The sequence below is a fragment of the Mobula birostris genome, chromosome 24 (assembly GCF_030028105.1).
Source record: "Mobula birostris isolate sMobBir1 chromosome 24, sMobBir1.hap1, whole genome shotgun sequence".
Classification (NCBI taxonomy): Eukaryota; Metazoa; Chordata; class Chondrichthyes; order Myliobatiformes; family Myliobatidae; genus Mobula; species Mobula birostris.
The window spans coordinates 63,682,904-63,689,883 of NC_092393.1; positions in this window are offsets into that span (position 1 = coordinate 63,682,904).

Sequence of the window (6,980 nt, forward strand, 5' to 3'; positions counted from 1 at the left end):
CCAATCGCAGACAGAGTACTGTGATGTTTACTGAGTAGCAAATCCAGAGGGGCAACAAAGTCAGTGTCAAAGTTCAGGTGGAGATCAAAAATTCCAGAGAAATCCAAAAATCAGAATCAGGAAACAGGCAGAGTCGATATTCGGACGGACAGAGTTCAGATATAAATGCTGGAAAGGCTCAGGAAAATTCATTGGCACAATCTGGCAACAAACAGGTGGAAACACAGAACTGAAATACACTGAGCAATTAACAGAGAGGCAGATGATAGGTGGAGCACAATGAGACAGAAGTGGCAGCAAAACAGGAAATAATGAGAAACAGGCGAGGGGCAGAGTACTCAGTAATACAGGGGCTGGAGTAGAGCAGGAGTGGGGACAGGGGCCGGAGTAGAGCAGGAGCATGTGGGGCATGAAAACAAACAACAGCACATGGCAATACAAAACCACAGAATGACGGCTTGGGGAAAACACACACAAAAAGACAAAGTTCAACTGGAGGTACTGACAATACCCTCCCCCCCCACCCCACGGACGCCTCCCGGTGTCACGGCAGGTAGAGCTGGGTGCTGGCGACGAAAGTCCCTGATGAGAGAGGGGTGCAAGATATTACGGGCAGGGAGCCAGCACCTCTCCTCAGGACTGTAGCCCTCCCAGTCCACAAGGTACTGAAGGCCACGGCCCTGGTGACGAACGTCCAGCAGTTGCAGTTGACGCACTGTGAAGGCCTCTGACCCATTGATGGGCTGTGGAGGAGGGGGGTTTTGGGGACAGGACACAGGGGGGGCTCATGAAAGGCTTGATGCTGGACACATGGAAGGTGGGATGAAAGCGGCAGAGAGCTGAGGGGAGCTTGAGATGAACGGCAGCAGGGCTGATGACCTTAGCAATGGGAAAGGGGCCAATAAAACAGGGGGCGAGCTTGCGAGAATCCACCTTGAGGGGCAGGTCTCGTATTGAAAGCCACGCACGCTGTCACGTGGAGCCTTGGAGCGATGGTGGTCAGCTTGACGCTTGATCCTAGCAGAGGCACGGAGAAGGGCAGAGCGAGTCCGCCTCCACATCCGCTGACAACAGCGGATGAGTACCTCGGCAGGTGGAACACCAGCCTCCTCCTCCTGGGCAGGAAACAGTGGAGGTTGATAGCCAAGGCAGCACTCGAAGTGGGACAGACCGGTGGATGCGAATTTATGGCGTACTTGGCCCAGGGTAGCTGCTGACTCCACACGGAGGTGTTCTGGGAGACCGGACACCGCAATACAGTCTCTAGCCATTAGTTGGCCCGCTCGGTCTGGCCATTGGTCTGTGGGTGCAATCCTGAAGACAGACTCATAGAGGCACCCAGAAGACTACAGAATACCCTCCAGAAGTTGGATGTGATTTGACAGCCCCTGTCTGTCGCAACATCAACAGGTAAACCATGTAATTTAAAAACATGCAGTACTAGTAATTTGGCTGTTTCTTTGGCTGAGGGGAGTTTAGGTAAAGGAATGAAGTGTACAGACTTGGAGAAATGATCAACTATTGTGAGAATGGTGGTATTACCATCTGATGGGGGAAGACCGGTGACAAAATCCAAGGCAATGTGGGACCAGGGTCTCTGGGGAATAGACAGGGGTTGTAACAGACCAGCGGGTGACCAGTTAGAGTTCTTGCCTGAGTACAGACCAAGCAGGCTGAGACAAAGTTGCGGATGTCATCTCCCATGGAGGGCCACCAGAACCGCCGACTGATGAAGTCCTGAGTATGCTTGGTTCCAGGGTGACAGGATAACCGGGAAGAATGACCCCACTGCAATACCTGTGAGCGGACAGAGCTGGGAACATAAACACGGTTAGTGGGGCATTGACCGGGGGCCTGCCTCGCTCTGTTGAGCAGCTTGCACAATGGATTCAATGTCCCATTGCGCTGCACCCACGAGACAGTGAGCAGGGAGGATGACATCAGGGACCTCAGGGGTCTCAGAGGAGGAAAATCTTCAGGAGAGGGCATCAGGTTTTCTATTCTTGGAACCGGGACAGAAGGACAGAGTAAAATTGAATCTTGAGAAAAACAGGGACCAACGACCGGGACGGGAGCTGAGTTGCTTGGCAGTACGGATATATTCCAGATTCTTGTGATCTGTCCAGACTAAGAATGGCACCTTTGCTCCCTCCAGCCAATGCCTCCACTCCTCCAGAGCTAGCTTCACAGCCAGCAGCTCCCAGTTTCCAGCATCGTAATTCCATTCTGTGGGAGTGAGGCAGCGAGAGAAGGCAGCACAGGGGTGTACCTTCTCATCCTTGGCCAAGTGCTGAGAGAGGACAGCTCCTACGCCAATGTCAGATGCATCCGCCTCCACAATGAACTGCCGGTTGGTGTCGGGTTGAATCAGGATGGGGGCAGAGGTGAAACATTCCTTCGGGTCAGAGAATGCTTTTTCAGCAGCAGGGGACCAGAAGAATCTGACAGCAGATGAGGTGAGAGCAGTGAGTGGTGCAGCCAGTGTACTGTAATTGCTGATGAAGGGGTGATAGAATTTAGCAAAGCCCACGAAACGTTACAACTCCTGACAAGTCAAAGGTTGGGGCCATTCGACCACCGCCTGGACCTTCTGTTGGTCCATCTGAATGGAATCGCCCGAAATTACATACCCCAAGAAAGAGACTGTATTGCAATGAAACTCATATTTCTCAACCTTCACAAAGAGCTGGTTCTCCAGAAGGTGCTGGAGAACTCTGCGGACGTGACCTGTGCGTTCAGCAAGGGACTTGGAAAAAAAATCAAAATGTCATCAAGATACACAAAAACAAATTGGTTCAGCATGTCCCTGAGAACGTCATTTACCAGGGCTTGGAAGACAGCGGGGGCATTGGTGAGACTGAATGGCATGACCAGATACTCATAATGGCCTGAGGTGGTGTTGACGATGGGAGCTTGAGGAGAGTCAATAACAAAGAGTTAACTGTTCATGATGGTTGCTGGATAAACTGAGATTCACTGGGACCGTGACATGGGTGATGTTAGCCAGTCTCTGACCGTGCAAGGCATTGGCCATCAATGGTGACTGGAGAGCAGATGAGGGTAATCCCCACTGGGCAGTCAAGCCGGAATCAATAAAACACCACTCCGCACCAGAATCGACCAAGACAGAGACTGCTCACCGTTGGACGCCCCACTCCAGAGAAGCAGGTATGAGAGTGAGTGGTGTCGAGGAGGGCCAGACAGGGGTCACGATCACCAGTACTCCTCGTCCTACTGGTGAGCGCTTGGCTTTTACTGGGCGGGTGGAGATGAAGTGGTCTGGTTGGCCACAGTACAGACAGGAACGGGTGCTGATTCTCCTTTGTCTTTCAGTTGGCGTCAGGCAGGTACAGTCAACCTTCAGAGCTTTGGGCTCTGGAACTGGAACTGTAGATGGGGGCAAACGGCAGGGCAATGTAGACTGATGAGGAGCTTGGAACTCACCCAGTGCCCCCAGGGACCCTCTGGAACCCCTCCCTCTGCGGCGCTGCTGAAGGCGAACATCAATACAGATGGCCAAATCCACCAGGGCTTCAAAGGTGGCAGGAAGGTCCTGGGTGACCAGCTCATCTTTGATGTCCTTGGAGAGGCCGTTCAGGAAGGTGTTGTACTGTGCCTCCGAATTCCAGCTGCTGGAGGTGCCTAGGGTCTAGAGCTCTATGGCGTAACTTGATACAGATCTGCACCCCTGGTGCACGTGCAACATTTCAAGGGCAGCCTCTCTTCCATGTTTGGAGCGAACAAACACTTTACTCACCTCCTCAGAAAATAACTGAAAACTACTGCAGAAAGGTGAACCTGCCTCCCAGACAGCTGTTCCCCATTCTCTCACCCAACCGGACAGTTCAGTGATGACGTAGGCCACCTTGGCTCAATCAGTCAGAAAGGTTGTTGGTTGTAATTCAAAAATGAGGGTGCACTGGGAAACAAAAGAGCGGCAGGTATCGGGCTCACCTGAGTACTTTTCTGGAGGAGGCAGACGGGTCTCTCAGACTGGAGGAGCAAGTGAGAACGCAGAGGGTGGGGCGGAAGATGCAGTCGCAGAACGTTGGTGGGCGCTCTGGGACAGCTGGAGTGACCGAGTCTGGGCCACAAGATCGACTCCATTGGTAGAAAGCCACTCCACTGCCCTGTACATGGAGCTCAGCTGGTTCTGGTGTCTCCCCAGCATCACTCCCTGTCGTTCCAGGGCAGCTCTCAGACAACCAGGGTCTGCTGGATCCATTTTGGCCAGATTGCACTGTCAGGACACTGAAGCAAGGACCCAATCACAGACCGAGTACTGTGTGCACTGTGATATTTACTGAGTAGCAAATCCAGAGAGGCAACAAAGTCGGCGTCAAGGTTCAGGCAGGGATCAAAAATTCCAGAGAAATCCAAAAACCAGTATCGGGAAACAGGCAGAGTCGATATTCGGACGGACAGAGTTTAGATATGAAAGCTCGAAAGGCTCCAGAAAACTCACTTGCACAATCTGTCTGTCTGTCCCCATTCCAACCTCACTCCTTCGAAACGCTCTGCTCTCCACTCCCTCCGCACTAATCCTAACCTTATTATTAAACCCGCCGATAAAGGGGGTGCTGTTGTAGTCTGGCGTACTGACCTCTACCTTGCCGAGGCACAGCGACAACTCGCGGATACCTCCTCTTATTTACCCCTCGATCGTGACCCCACTAAGGAGCACCAGGCCATTGTCTCCCACACCATCACCGACTTTATCAGCTCAGGGGATCTCCCATCCACTGCTACCAACCTTATAGTTCTCACACCTCGCACTTCCCGTTTCTACCTCCTACCTAACATCCACAAACCTGCCTGTCCTGGCCGACCTATTGTCTCAGCTTGCTCCTGCCCCACCGAACTCGTTTCTGCATACCTCGACACGGTTTTATCCCCCCTTGTTCAATCCCTTCCTACCTATGTTCGTGACACTTCTCACGCTCTTAAACTTTTCGATGATTTTAAGTTCCCTGGCCCCCACCGCTTTATTTTCACCATGGATGTCCAGTCCCTATATACTTCCATCCCCCATCAGGAAGGTCTCAAATCTCTACGCTTCTTTTTGGATTCCAGACCTAATCAGTTCCCCTCTACCACCACTCTGCTCCGTCTAGCAGAATGAGTCCTTACTCTTAATAATTTCTCCTTTGGCTCCTCCCACTTCCTCCAAACTAAAGGTGTAGCTATGGGCACCCGTATGGGTCCTAGCTATGCCTGCCTTTTTGTTGGCTTTGTGGAACAATCTATGTTCCGTGCCTATTCTGGTATCTGCCCCCCACTTTTCCTTCGCTACATCGACGACTGCATTGGCGCTACTTCCTGCACGCATGCAGAACTCGTTGACTTTATTAACTTTGCCTCCAACTTTCACCCTGCCCTCAAGTTTACCTGGTCCATTTCCGACACCTCCCTCCCCTTTCTAGATCTTTCTGTCTCTGTCTCTGGAGACAGCTTATCCACTGATGTCTACTATAAACCTACTGACTCTCACAGCTATCTGGACTATTCCTCTTCTCACCATCTCTTGCAAAAACGCCATCCTCTTCTCGCAATTCCTCCGTCTCCGCCGCATCTGCTCTCAAGATGAAGCTTTTCATTCTAGGACGAGGGAGATGTCTTCCTTTTTTAAAGAAAGGGGCTTCCCTTCCTCCACTATCAACTCTGCTCTTAAACGCATCTCCCCCATTTCACGTACATCTGCTCTCACTCCATCCTCCCGCCACCCCACTAGGAATAGGGTTCCCCTGGTCCTCACCTACCACCCCACCAGCCTCCAGGTCCAACATATTATTCTCCGTAACTTCCGCCACCTCCAACGGGATCCCACCACTAAGCACATCTTTCCCTCCCCCCCCCCTGCATTCCGCAGGGATCGCTCCCTACGCAACTCCCTTGTCCATTCGTCCCCCCCATCCCTCCCCACTGATCTCCCTCCTGGCACTTATCTGTGTAAGCGGAACAAGTGCTACACATGCCCTTACACTTCCTCCCTTACCACCATTCAGGGCCCCAAACAGTCCTTCCAGGTGAGGCAACACTTCACCTGTGAGTTGACTGGGGTGATATACTGCGTCCAGTGCTCCCGATGTGGCCTTTTATATATTGGCGAGACCCGACGCAGACTGGGAGACCGCTTTGCTGAACACCTACGCTCTGTCCGCCAGAGAAAGCAGGATCTCCCAGTGGCCACACATTTTAATTCCACATCCCATTCCCATTCTGACATGTCTATCCACCGCCTCCTCTACTGTAAAGGTGAAGCCACACTCAGGTTGGAGGAACAACACCTTATATTCTGTCTGGGTAGCCTCCAACCTGATGGCATGAACATCGACTTCTCTAACTTCCGCTAATGCCCCACCTCCCCCTCGTACCCCATCTGTTATTTATTTTTATACACACATTCTTTCTCTCACTCTCCTTTTTCTCCCTCTGTCCCTCTGAATATACCCCTTGCCCATCCTCTGGGTCCCCCCGCCCCTGTCTTTCTTCCCGGACCTCCTGTCCCATGATCGTCTCGTATCCCTTTTGCCAATCACCTGTCCAGCTCTTGGCTCCATCCCTCCCTCTCCTGTCTTCTCCTATCATTTTGGATCTCCCCCTCCCCCTCCAACTTTCAAATCCCTTACTCACTCTTTCTTCAGTTAGTCCTGACAAAGGGTCTCGGCCTGAAACGTCGACTGCACCTCTTCCTAGAGATGCTGCCTGGCCTGCTGCGTTCACCAGCAACTTGTATGTGTGTTGCTGTCTGTCTGTGTCTTGTTTTACGGCGGTTGGCACCCAGCTTAATGGTGCATTACCGCCACCTTCTGCTCCAGAGTGTGCAATAGACGTACATTCTAAATCCCTTCATCCAATCAGACACACACACCCTAATCTATACTTTATCCTCCCATCTTTGGCCATCCTAGTACCCTATTCCTGTTTATCCATCATATCCTATAAAAACCCCTGTACCCCTTAAGAAAGCTAAAAATACC